Here is a 20,727-nt window from a genome sequence, read left to right on the forward strand (position 1 = left end):
GGGGGGGGGGGGAGGGATGGGGCCCAGCAAGGAAGGCCACCAATGGTCGCTACAACAGCTGGCGTTCTTACCAAGGAGCTGCACCTCTGTTTTCCCTGTGTTCAATTGTAAGCAGTTCCCCGTCATCCATTGGGCGACTGCAGCCAGTCCATCCCTGAATCTCGTGGCAGAGGTAGAGGGGGTCTCAGTAAGGGTAATCACCAGCTGTGTGTCGTCGGCGTACGACACCAGCGTGAGGTCCCATTCTCTGGCCACCGCCGCGAGGGGCTGTACGTACAGGTTAAAAAGGGATGGACTGAGTGCCGAACCTTGCGGGACGCCTTGGTCAATTGAGTGAGACCGGGAGGTGAACGGAGGTGCTGAGACACGGAAGGATCTGTCCGTCAGGAACGAACGGAACCATTCGAGGGCCAGGTCACTAATCCCTATATCTTCCAGGCGTTTCAACAGGATGTTATGGGAAACCGTGTCAAAGGCTGCGCTGAGATCAAGCAGTATCAGCGTAGCACTTTGACCGGCATCTAATATCTTCCGAAGATGTTCGGTGGTGGATAGAAGGGCAGACTCCGTACTGTGCCCTGGCCTGAACCCGTTCTGGGAAGGGTCCAGGATATTGTTTCGGGCCATATGGTCTGATAGAGCGATGTTAGCATGGGCTTCTGCTAGTTTGGATACCCAGGGAAGCAGTGAGATGGGCCTATAGTTCTCCAGCTTTGTGGGGTCCAAGGTCGGCTTTTTGATAATGGGGGTGACCCATGCTTGTTTCCAGCAAGTAGGAACAGTTGCCGAGGAAAAAGAGGTTGAGAAGAGTGGCCAGGGATGGAAGAAAGAAGTCCAGTGCCTCTAGAAATTGAGCCGGCCTCATGGGATCTGAGGGGGCGCCGGATTTAACCTTTCTGCAAAGTATGAGTAGATCCCCATGGGAGATTTCCGGTAGGCATGAAAATCTGGTACCTTTAAAGGGAGAATTGGAGGAGCTAATGTAATCGGAAGGGTTCTGTGAGAAGGTGCTATAAATTTTCCTTACCTTTTCAATAAAAAAGGTGGCGAGGTCCTCACACTGCTGTGTGGAGGCGATACACGAGGCAAGATTGCCACAATTTTGCAGCTTTTGAACTAGTTTAAAAATGGTTTTTGTGGGGGGGCGTGGCCAACCGGGCAGCGAAATGGCCGCTCTGTGAGTGAGCTCCGCCGGCTGCACGCATTAATCCTTCCTTAATCCTGACCTACCCACACACGGCGTCCAGATTAGCAGTCCGGAGGGTGCCGTGGAACTCAGGGCATCATCGATTCAAATCTGGTGGCTGCCGAGGACCGGGGGGCAGAGCTGTGATCCTGGACGCCCTGCCCGCGCAGATCCTGCCGTGGGAGCCCGCCGCCGTGGTTGTCGGTGGCGGACGGGCGTAGCTACGCGAGTCCGAAGCTGTGCAGGCCGGAGGCGGAGCGGGAAGCTGTGGACACCGGGCAGTGTGGCGTGACCTGGAGTGTGCCGGGGTCGCTGACACGGATGCGTCTGGAGGTCTGGCCGCTGGTCCTGGCCTGCTGAGCTGGGGGTTGCACTGGCGGGGCTGCCCCGAGCTGAGGGAGAGAAGACCTGGACGACGTGGACGCCATCTTGTCTGTATTGAGGGAATCAGACGCGAGGCTGGCCGTAGCTGTGGGCTGACTGGGCTGGACTGCAGGTGGTCCCGCGCTCCCTTACATACACCGCTGCGGAGGTCGGCGATCGCTGGAGGTGAGCCTGCAAGGGAGGCGGTAGCTGGGGGGGCCGCTGAGCGCGCGCTGCAGCCCAGGATCGGATTAGAAAAGAGGGCTGCGCGGTGCTGGCGCGTCTCCGCTGGCCGTTGCCTATCCCTGAGCTGCGGAGTGTACGTGGCCTGTGGGGGGCCTGGTGGCCGCTTCGCCCATGCTGGGAGCTCCTGAGCTGGGAAGGTCCGACTGAGGCTCGAGTTGGAGGTGTTATTGGTGCGCCTAAGAACACTGGGGCTGGCTCTCCGTGGCGGTGGGGCTGTGTCCTGAAGACGCCCGGCCTGATCAGAGGCGGTGTGGAGTCACTCCTAGCCCAATCCTGTGAGTGGTGGTGAGCACTAGTGGATCGTGTGCTGATAGGACTGAAGTCAAAGAGGTGGATGGGCGGAGCGCGCCGGTCCCGTTAATACATTGCAGGCTGCCGGACAGTGGACGAAGTTGTGGGATTGCGGAGCCAGGGCGCAGCTGAGAAGTGGCGACGATAACCCTGTAGGCCTTGGCGAGCGAAGTAGAGGCGGCGTTGGGGCTCTGCGGGCTGGAGCAGGTACGGAGGCTCGGGGTGGACAGCCGCTTAGATAATTGATCCTGCGACACCTCGCGGTGGTGCATCTGTGGTGGCCTGGCTGGCGGTCAGGACCTGCCCGGGCCGGCGCTGCTCTGTGGACCTGCCCTCCTGGCCTGCTCCGGTGCAGTCTGTGGCTTTGTGCGGTGACCCTGCTGGCCTGGTGGCTGCGAGGTGGGGGCCGTGCGGAGTGGTGGTGAGACCCCCGGGGTCGCAACCGGACCTTTGACAATGCCGATTGGATACGGGCATATCTGACTGTATTTGAGGCGACCTCCTCCTGCGTGTCCGGGTCCGGCCCATCGTCATGGGGGGGGAAAAACGAGGCGAAGCAGTCTCGGCTCACTTTTGATCACAAGCGCCAGGCTAAACAACAGGCGGTGGACCTGGAGGCGGCAGAGTCTTACTCGCAGGGGACGGGGCCGGAGGGCGAATACCGGGCGCTGATGCTGGAGGTCCGATCGAGCCTCAAGAGCATTGATGCCAAGCTGGACGTCATGGCCTCCCAGTTGGAGTCTATCAAGCAGCAAGTGGACTCGCATGAATCTAGGCTGGATAGACTTGAGACCGAACACACCGAATGTTGCGAGTTCAGACACGAAACTAAGAAACACCTTACTTCCGTGGAAAAAGAACTGGAATACCTCCGGGCCAAAACGGATGATTTAGAGGCGAGGTCCCGTAGATCCAATATCCGTATCACGGGCATTCCGGAGACAACGAACACTGGAAGGATGGAAATGTATGTGTCAGAGCTGCTCCACGAACTCTTCGATCCGGCGCTGTCCCCGGTGTTCACTGTTGAGAGCGCGCACAGATCGCTTGGGAAGAAACCACCGGTGGGAGCGACTCCGCGCCCTATCCTGGCTAAAATCCTGAACTTCCAAGACAGGGACCTCATCTTACGCCTTGCTCGTGAAAAGGGGAAGATTGTGCATAAAGGGAATAATATCTCCTTTTACCCGGATTTTACTCCCTCAGTGCAGGCTGCCCGGAAGGAGTTCCTACCTGCGAAAAAGTTGCTGCTCCAGGCCACAGTCCCATATGCACTGCTGTATCCGGCGAAGCTGAGGGTGACACACGAGGGTACCACGCATTACTTCACTGAGGCCAAGGCGGCGTTGAAGTTTGCTAAACAAATAGGTGGTGCTGCAGCGAGAAGTGCGTCGCCTCGCGCGGAGGTAGAAGATGGTCGCCTGAGTGACAATGACTGACCCAGGAGTGTGTAGTTAGCATGTACTATCCGCAAAGGGCATTGTACTTGGTATGCGGTGCCAGCCTCTTCCCACACGCGGCTACTCTAGTGGCCCAGTTTTCAGTTCAGGGGGGGGGGGATATGAGGTGCCTGCCCCTGTCATTTGTGATGGAATTGCTGAGTTGAACCTCCATTGCGCGGCCCCTCCGGAGTGTGGGCTGCAGTTTAGATGAAGCAAGGGATGCTGGTGTGAGGCGGAGTCCACTACAGTGCAGCCACCCTGTGCAAACGGGGGAGTACGCTTGGAGCACCACGCCCCATGGGGTGTCTCCCATTGTTTGAGGGTACAAGTTGTAACCACGCTTTGTGTGGTTATGGGGGGGCTTTGTCACAACCTGATTGGGGGGTTGGCGAGGGTGGGGGGCGGCGGGAGGAGTTGGGCTGTTTAAGGTTATATATGTTTTGGTACGATGGAAATGTCTTTTCGCAGATTAACATGATGCTACCATTTACATGGCACAGGATGTACACTGGGAGGGAGATGCAGTATACCCATGGGGGCGGAGGAGACGAGTCGCGGCATAGTTCATGGGATGGCAGGAGTTAGATTGTTGACGTGGAACATTAGAGGACTTGGGGACTACAAAAAAGCGCGGCTCATGCAGGGGTACCTCTCTCGTCACAAGGTAGATATCTGCTTTCTGCAGGAGACGCATGTAAACTCCACCCCTTCCCTCCGACTGAAGCACTCGCGTTGGGCACAGGTGTACTCCGCTGTCTATTCTAATTATGCTAGAGGGGTGGCTATACTCATAAGAGCTGGGCTGGACTGGAAAGAACACCACACTCTATTGGACAAAGAGGGGCGTTACGTTATTACCCATGGTGTGCTGCAGGGGAGGGAGATGGTGTTGGCGGCGGTATACGGTCCTAATGTGGACGACCCTGACTTTTTTAGGGAGCTGTGGGCACGGATCATGCTACTAGATTGCTCCACGATTATCCTTGGTGGGGATTTTAATGTAGTGCTGGCTGATGCGCAGGATCGGAGGGGTGCAGGAGGGCCCACACACACCAGAGCGCGGAAAGCCATCTTTGACATTATGGAGGAGGGGTTGCTGTCAGATATATGGAGAGCTAGGTACCCAGCTGACGTCGTGGGGACATGCATTAACGAGCCAGCATGCGGCCTGGTCCCGTCTAGATTACTGGCTGGTTTCGCCGGATGTGGCATCCTGGGTGGTTGAGGTGGACATTCAGGCCAGGTCACTCTCCGATCACGCCCCTTGCCTGTTGGTGGCAAAGGTGCCTGATGCCCCTGCTCGCGCGTTCTCCTGGCGGTTGCCCCCACATGCGCTTTCAGACTCTGCTTTTACTGAGGAAATTAGAGCGGACATCGTGAACTATTATTTCGAGAATAACACGGGGTCCGTGACTACCGAGGCGGCCCTCTGGGACGCATTTAAGGCGGTGATCCGGGGCCAGTGCATCTCCAGGCAGGCGGGGGTCCTGAAGGCAATACGCGGCTCTCTGGGCCGGTTGGAGGGGGAGCTACGGGAGCTGGACGTGAGATTCTGCAAGGACCCGTCGCCCGACCTGGCGGTTCAAATGAAGGCTAAGCTGCTGGAGTTCGGCGTTGAGGCGCAGCGCGAGGTGAAGTTCCTGGGCAAACAGGCGGAGGCCCGTCGTTACGGAGAAGGGGATAGACCTAGCAGAACCCTGGCGCGGCTTGCTTCTCCGCACGCACAGTCCAATTTTATAACTTCCATGATGGGGAGGGAGAGCTCCGATTAGGGCACGATGCAGTTCTTGCTGCTTTCGCTCAGTTCTACTCGACCCTCTATACTTCCAGACAGAGTATAGCTCCGGAATCCCTGGACGCTTTCCTGGATTCAATCGCCATTGTCTGGTTTAGTGACCACCATAGTCGATACATGGACGTCCCGTTCACTGCTCGAGATGTCGCACAGGTGATAAAAAGCATGCCCGCGCACAAGGCCCCCGGCCCAGATAGGCTAACCACTACTTTTTATAAGACCTTTGTCGACGAACTGGCCCCTAAGCTCCTCTCGGTCTTTGCTGAGGCCCAGGAGACTGGCTCCTTGCCGGACTCGATGCGTGAGGCACTAATAATTACACTGCTTAAGCCGGACAAAGATTGCCAGTTACTGGACTCGTACCGTCCACTCTCCCTCATTAACGTAGACGTTAAAATCTACGCCAAACTGATAGCAGACCGGCTTCAGCCCTTTTGCCGATGGTGGCGCTGCCCGATCAATCGGGGTTTATCCCCGGCCGAGCCACGTCGCACAACTTACGAACGATATTTTCAGAATTGCACTATTTACAACCCTCCATACAGGTGGCGGTCATTTTCTTGGACGCCACAAAGGCGTTCGATTCGCTGGAATGGCCCTACCTGTTTCGGATTCTTGGCAGGATGGGCTTTAGTCCCCTTTTTATAAACTTGATACGGCCCCTCTACGCCGCTCCCAGAGCACGGGTACGGGTGAACGGGCTGATTTCCCGGCCATTTGGCATCTCTCGCGGGACCAGGCAGGGGTGCCCTCTGTCCCCGTTGCTATTCGCCATGGAGCCCCTCGCGGCTCGGGTCCGCCAGCATCACACGGCCCGGGGCATCGGCTTCAGCTCTCGTAGCCTGCTGATTTCTCTGTACGCGGACGATGTAACGCTGTATGTCACTAACCCCGCCGAGAACCTGAACCCACTACTGAGGGAGTTCGTCCGGTTCGAGGGACTGGCGGGAGTAGCTATTAATTGGTCCAAGTCTGTTGCGTTCCCTTTGACGGATGCCACCTCGGAGGGGTCTTCGGATTACATCTTGCGCTGGGAAACTGACTCTGTCAAATACCTGGGGGTCTGGATCAGCCGTAACCTGAGCGACTTGTGGACGCTGAATTATGGTAGAGCGGTGGACTGGCTGGAAGGGAAAATCGAAATTTGGAACAAGCTCCCCCTGTCTTTAATTGCAAGGATCGCCCTAGCAAAAATGGTGGTCCTTCCGAAATTTTTATACCTCTTTGTAAATCTACCGTTGCCTCTGACTGCGCATTTCCATGCTCGGGTACGGTCACTGCTGTTGACGCTGGTTTGGGCTGGGGGCCAGGCGAGATCATCCTGGGCGCTGCTCACCCTCCCGCTGCGGCAGGGTGGCCTGGGAGCCCCGGATATGGCATTATACTCGCCGTGTGCGCAAGCACAATTCCTGCACTTCTGGGTTTTCCCCATTCCCTATCAGCCGCATGTTGCGGTGGAAATGGCGGTTGTGGCTCCCTTGCCCCTCAGTGTGGCGTTGTACGGGAAGTCGCCCCTCCCCTCCAAAGATGTGGACACGGTTGCCTTGCTCCGCTGGACATGGCGGGAGTTGCAGAGGAGGGCACGCCTTCCTCTCCTGTATGCGCCGGCTGTTCCCCTGCGGGGAAATCCATTGATTCCCTGCCTGCAGGATAGAGGGGGGGACGTCGTGATTAGAGGGAAAACCCTGCGCACGTTCGCTGACATTTACTCGGGCGGCACCTTCGGGGTTCCCATTGCAGGTGAGACGGCCGTACCGGAGACCTTCGCTGACCTTTTTACTCTTCATAAGCTTAAAGAATCCTGTAAAACGCTGAGGCCTCAGTTCCCGGACGAGCCCCCGCAACTCCAGGCACTACAAAACTTACTTTCGAAAGCATCTCCCAAAAAACTTGTGTCCCGGTTATACAACTGTATGCAGGAGCAATCCCCTGTCGTTGTGCCCTCCTCGCTACATGTGTGGAACGCGGAGTTGGAGGCCCCTCTGTCTGAAGAACTGTGGGCAACTGAAGGAACTATCGCCCAATTATAGATTGCGCCTCGTGCATTTTAAGTTCTTACACAGATACTATCGTACACCAAGATCGTTGCATCGTATGGGCCTCAGGGAGGATGATACCTGCTGGAAGTGTGGGGCCGAAAATGCTACTTTTATGCATGTGGCGTGGAGCTGCCCGCGGCTGGAGGAATACTGGCTGAACATCTTCACTGCTATTAATCAAATCCTCCTCCGAGCCGATGCGCCGACTCCACTCCTGGGGCTACTGGGCTATGTTAAAAATACCCCACCAAAGACTAGGAAATTACATGCGCTATTGCTCCTATATGCTAAGCGACAGGTGGCGGTGCGCTGGGGCCGCAGATCCTTACCTGAATTTACGGAATGGGTGAAAGATGTGACATATGGTAACACAACTTGCATGCTACTGGGAAACTATGCCGGCCACTTCCCGACCCAGAGACATCTGGGAGCCCTTCTTGCAGTGGGCCCGGGAGAGGGCCGGCTCCCCCAGCTCTACACATTCATTGTCTGGAGAGGTTTCTGATGATATGGGCTGATATTGCTAGGGGTGTGGAGGTGCTCGCCTGTGCTGCTGAACTCTAGACGACTTTGCATTTGATGGCAGCCGGCTGTGGGTGGCAGTATGGAGGAGGGACCTCATAGCGGGTGGGGTGGCACGTCGTGTATTGCTAGTCCTTGTGTCCGTATGCAACAGGGCAGAAGCCCGCTTACACTACGCTGTGTTGGGGTCCGATGTACAAACATGATTGCTACTGCTGTGCACTATTTCATACGGGTTGCTCCCTTAGCAGGGCTCGCTCCTTAATTGCTAGAGTGCTATGTTTGGTTACTGCTGCTTTCCGTCTGTACCATTGGTTGTTTTTCTTATGGTTACGTAAAAGTGATTTGGGGGTAAATGAAAACTGATACTTGTTTGCATGCGGATTTACAGTGACAGATTGGTTCAGAATTTGCCTGCTTTTGCTGTGGCTCTGTATATCCACAACTGTAATGTCATGGATTTGCTGACTTGAATAAACAGATTAAAAAAAAAAAATGGTTTTTGTGGGGTTGGGGCTGGAATCAATTTCTTTGGCGTAGAAGGATGCGCGGGCCGCGCATATAGCTTATAGTATGATTTTAGTTTGGACAGGTAAGAGGCTTTGTCCTTGTCCTTATAATCCTTTCTCCAGTTGTGTTCTGCTACTTTGCATTCCTTTCTTAAGAGTTTCAGACTGTCATTGTACCAGGGGTTAGAGGGGGAGCTACGTCCTCTAGTCCATTTGGCTGGTATGAGAGTGTCAAGTCCTTTAATGATCCAGTCCTGAAAAGAGGCATAGGACGTATTAATGTCTTTAGTGGTTACAAAGTTGAGTTCTCTTAGGATAATGCAGAGTTCCTTATTTTGGAATTTGTGCCAGGGCCGCTTAAGACAGGAGGGAGGCAGATCATTATTGGGCTGGATATCAGCCGATATCACAAATTTAATGAGGAAGTGGTCGGTCCAACCCATGGGTTTGGGTGGATCGGCTTTGGCCTCCGGGATATTGGTAAAAACAGGGTCAAGAAGGTGACCAGCAGAGTGCGTAGTGGAGTGGATAAGAGGGATCAGCTGTAAGGCTGTAAAGTCTGCCAGGAGGTTGCTAATGATGGGATCCGAGGGGGAATCAAAGTGGAGATTAAAGTCTCCCAAAATAGTAAAGTTGGCGGAGGTCACAACCAGGGTGTGGGCAGCCTCTAGGAGTTCCTCCGTGAATTTAGAAGTGGGCCCCGGGGGTTGGTAGATGAAAAGGCCAGAAAGGGAGAAGTGAGGGCTAGTGGTGATTTTGAAGCGGGCGCACTCCCATCCCATGATGTCTTCCTTCATAAAAGAGCAGGAGTATAGCGTTCTGTAAATAACAGCTATGCCACCTCCCCTAGTGTCTCTATTGATGGATATCAGAGAATCCATCCGGCAGCGTAAGATTAGGAATGCTGGTAAGCTCATCCTTCAGCCAGGTTTCGCACAGAAATAGTATGTCTGGGTTCTCATCGGTCATTAGAGTGTTGACCTCAGGATGGTGCTTTACCAGAGATCTGACATTGAGCTGAAGAATCATGAGCGGGGTGTGTTTTAATGTACTGGCTTTGTGTCCGGGTAGGCACAGCCTAGGTGTGACAAATGTACAGGACTTACAATGTAGGCCAGCCTGTCCAATGCAGCCCAGTAGCTTACCGCAGCGTTGGCCCGGGTTTAGTGCAAGGAGGCAGTTTTTATCATAGTGGTGTGCCGTTCGAGTGGTTTGAGCAGGGGGACCGGCGAGAGGCGATGTCTTGGCGATGACGGGCGAAGACGGGCTTGCCTTAGGCGCGCCTTCGGCGCGCAAACGCCGCGCCCGCTGCGCCCGTCCGCTGCGCGTCCGGTGAATACACATGTTTATCAGGGAGTGAGAAGTAGGCGGGGGCGTGGCCTCGAAGTGGGCGTGGCCTCGTCGCACGCCGTCAATGGCGGCAAGTTATTTTTCAAATTCTGCGATACCGCAGCAGCGTTAGCTCCACTGCGCGGTCGAGTCAAGGGTGAAGTCCTGAAAGATGCCAGGGATTGAAGTAAGTGCAGCAGTTAAAAAACACAGTAATTGTGACACACAATGATTTAAAAAGAGCACACACGAACTCCCGGCTTCCGCCTCAGGAGGAAATATGGATCTGAGATCAGGATCAGGATGTCAGAGCCAATAGCAAAGAAACCATGCACTTTATGAATAGGTTCGAAGGGGTGTCGCATTAGTTGTGTAAGCACTACATTAAGGTGCCAAGATGGAGGTGGACGTCGAATTGGGGGGGGGGGGGGGATTAACATCCGAAACAACCCCTTGAAGAATTGCTGAATGACTATTTGAATTAGCACCATCCTGCCGAAACCTTGAAATTGCCGCCAAGAACACCGTCAAAGTAGAATGGGAGAGGCCGGATCTCGCTAAATGAAGAAAGAACAGTAAAAGTAGTTCTGGTCTTGCCTGAATAGGGTGGATATTGTCAGATTGACACCACATGCAAAACCTCTTCCATTTTAATTTGTAAGTTTTAATCGTAGCAGGTGCTCGAGCATTAGCCAAAACTTCCTGACTGTCCGCAGGGATATTTAGTTGTGCGAATTCAAGGTGTTGAGGAGCCATGCCGCTAATCTCAGCGATGCTGGGCCCAGGTGACAGATTTGTCTGTTCTGGATGGACAGAAGGTTCGGTATTGGCCGAAACTGGAGGGGTTCGCACTCCGAGAGGAGAAGTTCCGTAAACCAGTATTGGCGAGGCCACCTGGGAGCTATGAGGATCATGCGGCAAGGTTGTTTCTTGATCTTGCGGAGGACTCGTGGAACCAACGGAATCGGTGGAAAAGCGTAGGCATATATCTGCGACCAGTTCATCGAAAACGCATTTCCGAATGAGTCTTTTTGGGGAACCTAACTTGCAAAGGATGGGCATTTGCGGTTCTGGCTTGTCGCAAACAGGTCTAGATCGGGGTGCCCCCACTCTCGAAAGACTCTGTTTAAGGTTGGTTGATGTAGTTCCCACTCGTGGTTGGATGTTGTGGACCTGCTGAGGGAATCCGCCAGAACATTGGTGACTCCTGGGACATGAATGGCTGTGAGGCTGATTTTGTGATGAATCGCCCACTCCCAAATCTCTTGTGCTTGCTGACATAGTAGGGCTGACTTTGTCCCGCCTTGTTTGTTCAAGTAATGCATACTTGTCGTATTGTCCGTTCGTATTAGTACGGAGGTTCCTCTGATGGTTCGAAATGATTTCAGAGCCAAGAAAATGGCTCGTAACTCCAGAAGGTTGATATGCCACCTCTTTTGGTGGAAAGTCCATCTGCCGTTCACTGTCATCCCTTGAAGGTGCGCCCCCCCATCCCTCGAGGGAAGCATCTGTGGTTATGGTGAAATCTGGCATTTCGACCAGAAATGCACATCCTTCTCTTAAGTTCTTTATTTGGCTCCACCAATGAAAGGTTTCCCGCATCCGAAGAGTGATGCGAACAATGTCCTCGAAAGATCCCGAAATCTGGAGCCATTGAAGGTTGAGTTCCTCTTGCAGTGGTCTCATTCTGTAACGGCAGTTGGGTATCAGAGGGATGCAAGAAGAAATCATCCCTAGGAAGGACTTGTACAAACAGACTGAAACGCACTCATGACAGTAAGAAGCGAGCGAGATTGCATATCTTGAGTTGTCTTTCTTTTGAGACAAAGGCCTGGGTCAGCTTCGTGTCCCGTGTAGCTCCTAGAAAAGTCTCTCTGTGATGGAGTCAGATGAGATTTTTCTAAATTTATGGAAAGACCCAGAGACTGGAAAAGTAGCAGACACTTCTGAACTTGTGCCGTTGTGGCTTGAAAAGAATTCGCCTTGAAAAGGCAGTCTTCTAAGTAAGGGAAAATTTGAATCCCCTGCAGACGAAGGTGTGCGGTCATTGGCGCTATGACCTTTGTAAATACCCGGGGTGCTGAACGAAGACCAAACGGAAGGACTGAATTGAAAGTCTCTGCCAGCCACTCTGAACCGTAGAAACTTTCTGTGTCTGGGTAGGATCGGTACATGAAAATAAGCGTCTTGGAGGTCGAGGGTGGCCATGTGATCCCCCCGCCGAAAGCATTTGTAGAATTTCTTGAAGTGTTAACATTCGGAAGGATAACTTCTTTAGGTATTTGTTGAGGGCGCGAAGGTCGAGATGGGGCGCCATTCTCCCGACTTTTTTTGAATGAGGAAAAATCTTGACTAAAATACTGTTCCTCTTTGTAACGGAGGGACCTTTTTGATTGCTTCCTTCCAAATCATCAGATTTATTTGGGAAAAAAGCTCCTTGAGATGGGCAGGAAGTGGTCCTTTGGGAGGAGAGTTTGGGGGAATCTTTGTGAACTCCAGAGCATGGCCTCTGGCTACTATATCCAAAACCCACTTGTCTGTAGTAATTCTGGACCAGTTCGAGTAAAAGTGGGATATTCTTCCTCCTATTTTTCAGTGTGGCAACGGCAGAGATGGTGGCAGCTGGCTGACCTCATTGTTTTTTATTTGACTCCCGTGCACGAAAGGATTGCTTCCTACTTGACTGCGAATAGGAGTTACCTCGCTGTCCATAAGACTGCTGTCTGTAGGGTTGGAACCTTTGATTAGTTTGAGAGGTTTGATAAGATCGTTGTTGATTAAAACCTCTCCTGAGAGGATACACGTCCTTTGGCACCACGAAAGGACGACTTACGAAATTGTAGCCTACCAAGAGACCTCGCTGTCTGTCTTTTTTAATAGCCTGAAGGGCCTCATCAACATGTTGCCCGAACAGTGACTCCCCATTGAACAGCATGTCGATAATCTTGGTTTGGACCTCTTGGCGAAAAGATGTTTATTTCAGCCAACCTGGTCTCCTCAATACTGCTGCACCCGTTAGTTGTCTAAATCCTGTGAATGCCACAACCACGGCTGCGTCGATCTCCGCAGAGGTATATTCTCCCTTCTGTAGAATCTTCAAGGCCTCGGAAGGTTCCGACGGCATGTTTAAGTAGGAGTAGATGTCGGACCCCATTTGGCGATCGTATCTCTCTAATATGGCTAGGGAATTTGCAGCCCGAACCGTCGTCGCAGACATAGTGGAAACCTTCTTTCCAATCGAATCCAACCGTCTGCCATCCCTGTCAGGCGGAGCTGATATAGGTGAAGAAGGGTTCCTGGCCCGTCTCTGCGCCGCTTGGGCGATGACAGTCAGCTTTCGGCTGGCCGATGAGGCATGCAGGTGACTCACTTGGCGCCATATATTTTTTGTCCAACCGAGGCAAGACTACTGGAAGAGAATTTGGTGTTGCCATGATTTTTAATCCTTCCTTCCAGATAAAATCTATTATGGGAATTGTCCTGATATGCTTTCGCGGTTGGTCTTTAAAATCATAAAGAAAGCAGTCATCTTTCTTTGTCTCCAAAGGGATGAGAAACCTCTTCATTGCCCTCTCCATAAGTAGATGAAAACTTCCGATATCCACCAGAGGAGAGTCCGCGGGGGCCGGAGTTGACGGTGATGGAGTTTGGATTTGGTATTCGTCCCACTCCGACAGCACTGACTGGTCATCCACCTCTCTCTCTTCCCTGTCATCATCTGTTGTATTTGCATCATGGGAATGACGAGATGGCAGTGGAGAAGGTGGTCTGGGAGATTGGAAAGAAGTCATGGGAACCCTTGGTATAGGCGTGGATGGAAGAGACTCCGCCGATTCCGATGGAGGAAAACGACGATAATAGTCCTGCAACATATATTGCAAATTGTTAAGCAATTCCAAAGGCATCTGTGCTGAGGGAAATGTGACAGGAGTTGAAGCTTGAGGCTCAGGACACGGTTCTTCCTCCTGGTCGTCATCTTGGTATTTTATAAACAGTTCTGATGGACTCCTAGCAGTACGGAATCTATCATCCTCTCCAGATTCCTCTTCTTCCTCCTCAGAATCTAATAATTGTTCAGGCAACTTCAATGGTGACAGGGCTTCCAATGAGGAGCCACGACGTTGTAGTAGAGAAGCCGCCGTCGAAGGCTGGGTGGATGAAGCAGTAGCCGATGTTGCAGACCAAACTTGTAAATCCATGCAGTTAGACAAAAGAGGCGTTGACGATTGTGCCGTCGACGAGATAGTCGACGATGGTGTTGGCGTCAAAAAAGTGAGCATCGATGAGGAAGCTGTTTAACGACGAGGCAATTTTCGTCGACGAGAGGTTCGCCGTCGACGACGAGGCAATCTTCGTCGACGAGGCAATTTTCGTCGACGACGAATCAGTCTGTCGATGAGGCAGCCGTCGACAACGGGGCAGTCTTCGACGACAAGGTGGCCGTCGACTAGGAAGTCTCCATCGACGAGGTGGCCTTCGACGCAGCAGTCGTCGACGAGATCTTCTTTGCCCTTACCGTCGATGGAGCGCTGACGAGAGATGTAATCTCCTTCGTCGACAAGATGGGTCTAACAGCAACAGAGACCAGCGTCGACGGAGACGAAGCCGATGTCATGATCATCTTCGGTCTCGGAGACGAGAATGTAACTGTCAACGTAGATGTAGCTTCGACGATGATATTAGTCGACGAAGGAGCAGTCGACGACGGCATTTTCTGCTGAGGTAATTCCTAGTCAGGAAGTCTTTTAGATGTCAGACTTTCCGGTCTTTCTCGGGGGCGTAGCAGGCTTAGACTTGGAAGGTGGAGAAGCCTTTTTTGAAGAAGTAGAAGGCAAGCCAGAGCCTTTAGCAGGCTGAACTTTTCTCAACACCTTAGCCCCAGGAGATAAGTCTTCCTCAGCCATCCTCTTTCTAGAAGACCTAGACGACCCAGAGGCTGCATTTTCCACCTCAGATAAAGGGTTATCCTTGTCCGTGATCTTCTGTAGCCACAGAAGTAGGCGCCCTTCTCTATCCCTGAGGGTTTTATGAGGGAAGGTCCTGCAAATCTTACAATCCCTCACCTCATGTTCCAGATAGAGGCAGTAAATACACTTCTTGTGGGGGTCTTCAGAGAATAGCCGGAGCTTCCCACAAGATTCACAAGGCCTAAAGAGAGCTCTTAGAAGTTGACATCCTGAAGATGAGCAAAAAACCAGAAAAAACTGAAGTACTGAGCAGAGCTCAGGGAGACTCCCTTCACACGACGTGCGGTAGAAAATCTGAGAGCCTGAGCCTCTGAGAACATTCTGGGGGCTGCTGTCGCCTGATTGGCTGCAGTTTGGACTGTACATAATGACTATGATAGTCATAGGTGTGGAAGTGTTTTTCCTTGTAGCTTAGGCTACTTTACTTCCTGGTTTCATGTTACCAAGGTTTTTTGGTTATTATATGCATTATTTTTGCTTTTTTTATGTACCGTGGGACTCTCACTCCGATGACGGGGGATGATTCAGGCATGTGATTCTATGAAAGACACCCTAAATACTGGAGAATGACTCATTCACTGGAGGGGAGGGGTGAGAAGGAGTGGGTAACTGTAATGATCCATTGAAGCTCGGGTGCCACTGAAATCCTTGGGGCCCCAGAAGGCACAGCCATGACTGGGGAACGCTAGCAAGGATGGTGGGAAGTTAAGCGTCAAACGTGGACTACTAAATGGGAAAGGACAGTCTCCTCAACTGCTCATAACTGTTACAGCGACCCACGCAGCATGTGTTTGGCTGCTCCACAGGCCTCTTGCCCTACAGTGGGGAGCTACCTGTGCAGATAGTGGCAGGGAGGTTATGGGGTCCAGAGAGGCACCTTTGTAAACTGAAGATGACAGCCAGAGAACGAGCATGGAATTGGACCTGCTCGCATAGCCACATCTGCTGACTGATGCTGTGGTGCAGGGACAGTAAGGAGAGACAGTATTAAAGGGAGCTGCAGGGGCCCAAATTGTGTGAGCCCTCACACTGTGAATGCCACAGTGGAGCAGAGAAAGTAACCTCCAACCTCACCCCACAACAGATTACTCATCTCATGATTATCCCCATATTGCCAGATAGATTTGAGTATTTTGCAACAGCTCTCTGGCGCCAACTGATGATGCCATGGTTTTAAGTGGCTCTGCCACTATACAGCATTGTTTTAGGTCCTTCAGGATAATCACCATCTCCAAAGGCATGGAGACTACAAAGAGAGCTGGCGCCATATATTGCTATAATGTCACATACTTGGAGATAGGGAAGCAGACCCAGCATCACCTGTCGACTCAGGAGAGCTGTTACAAAGTTTACAGATCCAGTCTGGTTCTTGGAAAAGTTTCAAATGTGAGGAATCTGCGGGTCAAAATATCGATTAGAACTCTAAATTCAAATAAAATTAAAAAACACAACTCTGATAATGATTAATTCTCTTAAAGGGATGCAGCTCAGAAATTATGAGGATTTATACCACCTTGGTATACTACACATAAACCGTGATATTATAATCAAGCTAATGTATTTTCTTATGAATAAAAAGTTCAGGATTATCTGCATTTGGGCCAAAAATTGATGCTTAGAAAGTGAGCTCCCGTTCTGGCTCTCCGGCTGAAGGAAGGATCCGGTTTTCCTTTCAGCAAAGTGCTCCTTGCACAGCAGCTGCATGATAAATCGAGGGGCCTACACTGTGAAAAATACATTCTTTGTTATCTCCTGAGAAGTGAGCCTGGAGGTGCAATGCCACCTTCCTCTCCTTTGGGGCAGTTTCACTGTGATGAAGATGGAGACAGAATCTGCAGTCCTCAAACATTGAAATCTGGAGTGGGGAGCAGCAGAGGCAAGTGTCAGTGCAGGACAAAGCCTAGCTTGGAAAGACGATCTGCCATCTCGACACAAAAGAGGGCACCAATGGCCACTTCCAGAGCAATAAAATAGGTATGTTTAGAGTCACATTGAAACTGATTGGTAAAGTGTGTATTGCACATGTCAAATCTCATCATTCTACTGATAAAACACAAGGAATTAACATCAACTTATTGGTGGCACGTGCCCATCAGGTGGTTATACCCCTTGGAAACTTCCTCCAATGGCAGTCATTTTCAATTATCAAAACGTATACACCAATCTTACAGTGGAAAAGGTTTGGGGACTACTCATTTTTGGCATTAAAATGCAATTTATTTATATAGCGCTTGAATCGACCCCCGAAGGGGTATCTCTGCGCTTAGGACGGACCGTGAGGATGTATTACAGCTACAGCTGAATCAGGAGCAAAAAAAGAGTAGTCTTAAACAGCTTCCTGGATTGTAGGTGATCAATGCATGGTCTCAAAATTATGGGGAGCTCGTTCCAATATCGAGGGCCAAGATGAGAGAGGGCCCTTCCTCCTAATCTAGCCTTCCTTACTGGAGGCACCACGAGAAGATGTTTGGAACCAGAGCGAAGAGATCTGGAAGGTAGATACAGTGTAAATTGCTCGGAAAGGTAAGAGGGGCCTAAATTAAACAGTGACTTGTAGATAATGCAGCAGATTTTAAATCTTACCCGTTGGTGGATAGGAAGCCAATGCAGCTGCATAAGAAGAGGGCGGGAAGGAGTCCTAGGAGGAGAATTGAGGACCAATCGCGCCGCCGTATTCTGGACTACCTGCAGTCTGCTGAGCGAGGCCTCATTGGCGGAAATCAGCAGGCCGTTACAGTAGTCCAGATGGCTTAATACAAGTGCCTGAGTTAAAGTTTTCCAGGTTGAGTCAGGAAGCAGAGGGAAAACTCGACGGAGCAGGCTCATTGTGTGGAAACAGGAGCCAGCTTTCTGAACAGCATGCTCCTTCAAAGTGAGGGCTTGATCCAAACGGATACCCAAGTTCTTACCTGTCAGCTTGGGGGCAGGATGGGGACCCAGATCGATCGGCCACCATTCTGGCATCCATAGGGAAGGGGCTTCTCCAAAGAGCAGAATCTCTGTTTTCCCCACAATACACTGGAGGAAATTACTCTTCATCCAGTGTGAAATAGCTCTCATACCGGTAGAGAAGGCCAACTGCACAGAAGGAGTAAATTTGTCAAATGGAAAGAGCAACTGAGTATTGTCGGTATAGGATATGGGGGTGAACCCATACGTCCTCAGGAGATTGGCCAAGGGAGCAATATAGATGTTAAAGAATGTGGGGCTCAAACATGAGCCCTGAGGTACTCCCTTGGACAGTTCTGTCAGAGCCGAACGATACGGGCCTAAGTTGACAGTCTGGGAGCGGGCTGATAAAAAGCTCGTTATCCACTGTAAGGCCGAATTTACGCAACAAAGGCGTAAATATGAGACAGTCATGAAGGCAGCTTCATAAATTAGAAATCAAATGATGGTCTTTTTTGCTTGGCTAGAAATTTTTGCAGATAGAAAGTATTGACATTTACTCTACAAAGATTGTGTATGAGTGAATGGAGTGTTGGCACTCCCAGATGACAAGTTGTAGAAAACAATAAGACTTACACTATGAGGAAGACTGATCAATCCTCAGGAGCCCAAATGCAGGGCCAAAAGGGACAGTCATCCTCTCAAACAGCTGAAACACAGATGGGACTAGGAATAGGAGATGTTCTCAGCAACTGAGGTGGCTGAAAAGCGGTGGCACATTGTAAAGCCAGATGGAGATGAGAAGACGTGAATCGCCGCTAGTCTACCAAACTCCTCTTGAGTTTTCTGGTTGCTATTTTTGGTAAAAAAATTGTTACTTACCTGTAGGAGTAGTTTTGCAGGTTGAATTTTCTAGATTGATATATAATCCTCCCACATCCCCCAAAATGAAGTGAATTTGTAAATGAGGGAAATCGAAATAAAACTGACAGCAAATACTACAAGGGGGTCGCCCATGGGAGACAAATAATCCATTTAGTGTTGCAGCATAAACCTTTTATGGATGCACATGCTGTGCACTAATTTTGTGCTGTGCAAACAAACAATGGACGGAATGCTGAATAAATCAAACATTCACCACCAGTCAAGAGATCTGAGTTAAATTCATCCTTCTCCTGCTCACTACACCACCCCAGTTTGGACCGAGCCACATGGAAATCCGTCTCCTCCCTGGACTGCAAACAAGTATCCTGAGACCGGTTTCGGGGTATCACCCCTCATCAGCCAGGCAAGCTTCAATCCAGTGGCACAGCGAGTAAGAGACCCACATTTGTGCATACCCATCCCACTAAGGGCGAAAAGTGCACTCATTTTATAGCAGTAACTTCTTACCTTGGGAGGCTTGGTTGAGAAAAGCCTCCATTTGCAAGCAGGTATCTTAGCACCTTTTGTCCCACCTATGCTCTATTGTGAGCTTGAATGTCCATGCAGTAGTGTTTTGTGAAGATGTGCACTGAAGACCATTTGGCCACATGAAGATGTTATTTTAGGTCACGTTCGCTAGGAAAGTGAATTTTGCTCCCTTTTTCCTTATAGAGCATGTCCTTGTCGCTCCTAGTGCTACTCCTGCTGTCTTATAACATGTCTTGATTGTCTGGACTATACATCTACTGATAGTTCCTTTAGTGACTGGGAAACACTTGCTTGTCTGGGCAAAGGAAATAAAGAATGGGTTCCCTTTCCTAGTTTTGTTTCTCATAGACATAACAGCTCTTCTGATATCCACTATATGAAGGGCCCTTTTCGCTTGTGATTTAGGCGCTTAGAAGAACTTAGGTAAGTGTATGGCCTGGTTGACATGAAAGTGTAATATCACCTTCAGGGTAAACTGTGGGCTTGTTCTCGTTACTACTCTGTCCTTGTGCATTTGCAGAGAAGGTTCCAGTGTTGTGAGGACCTGCAACTCATTAACTCTCTACAGAGAAGTAACAGTAATTAACATTAACAAGGCTTTTTTAAGTGTTTGAGTCACACGTTATGCGAGGGCACAAAAGGTATTTTCTTGAGTGGTGTTTCACTAGGTTTAGGCTTCACATAGGTTTAGGAGCCAACCTCGAGGTCACTAGTCTCTTTGCTTCCATTAAGAATCTTTGATGACTGGTGTGCTGAAAAAATGTCTTCCTATTATGCCCATTTGCACATCACTATGGCCTGACAAACGTACTTTACATGTGGCACGGGGGGAAGGAGCCCCTCATCTAGTAGATGTGTGGGATATTGCACTACAGTAGTGTCTCACTCTGAGCTTTTACTAAGCCCTTTCCTTTTACATCAGACTATGAACCTTCCCCACTTTGTGGTGTAGAATTTGCTTGTGATGGGCATTCCAACCTGAGTATTTCCATCACTCTTACTGATAGGCCCAAATGTCCTACATACCTGACCTCAGGAGCTGTGCCACCACGCTCAGGATAACTTGCAACATATCCTGTACCTGAACCCTTTGCATGGTCAACACATACTGATGAGCTGGCAGCCTCAATACCCGGTTTCTGTGCCATCTCCACAAGGTCAGAAAACTATGGTTGTATACCAAATGTGAAAGTGAAATATGTGGATTTTCAGAACTCATAAGCTGTTTGGAGAATAATGGCTGCATTCCCAAAATCTATTTAGATCTGATATTTGAGTGCTCAATCGAGGTGAGGGGTGTGAAGGGGGGGGTATTCGGGATATATATTTCTATTATTATTACCTTGGTGCCAGGGGCATTGCAGCTATAGTTCTTATACGTTACCCACATAGAGGCATTACAAATTGATAATGTACTTTTTACCTTAGTGCCGCTGGTAGCCAAGCCTGATGCAAGGAGGTAATCACTTCTGGCAATCTTGCCTGGGATGGCCACTAATATTTTCCAATGTGGTCATTAATGCAACACTAATATTAGTAGCTTCAGATGATTTCCATTTAACATAAGCAGCTCTTATTACATTAAAGATTGGAGACCCCTAGAGTAAGAGGAAAAGAGATAGAACTTCTTTGACTGGAGGTATACAAAACCACTAAAGAAGTCAGATGCCTTTTTGAAGTTTGGTGGATAATGAAGCAAGGCCCACTGTTGTAGTACACAAAACTCTCTACATGAT

At 50.5% G+C, this 20,727-nt stretch overlaps 1 protein-coding gene across 5 annotated transcripts in view; it reads right to left on the reverse strand.

The window, feature by feature from the left end:
- Positions 1-20,727, reverse strand: part of TLK2 (tousled like kinase 2) — a 2,417,851-nt gene that overhangs the window by 1,826,705 nt on the left and 570,419 nt on the right. The gene's annotated exons all lie outside the window — the stretch shown is intronic.

The sequence above is a fragment of the Triturus cristatus genome, chromosome 1_1, assembly GCF_964204655.1.
Source record: "Triturus cristatus chromosome 1_1, aTriCri1.1, whole genome shotgun sequence".
Taxonomy (NCBI): Eukaryota; Metazoa; Chordata; class Amphibia; order Caudata; family Salamandridae; genus Triturus; species Triturus cristatus.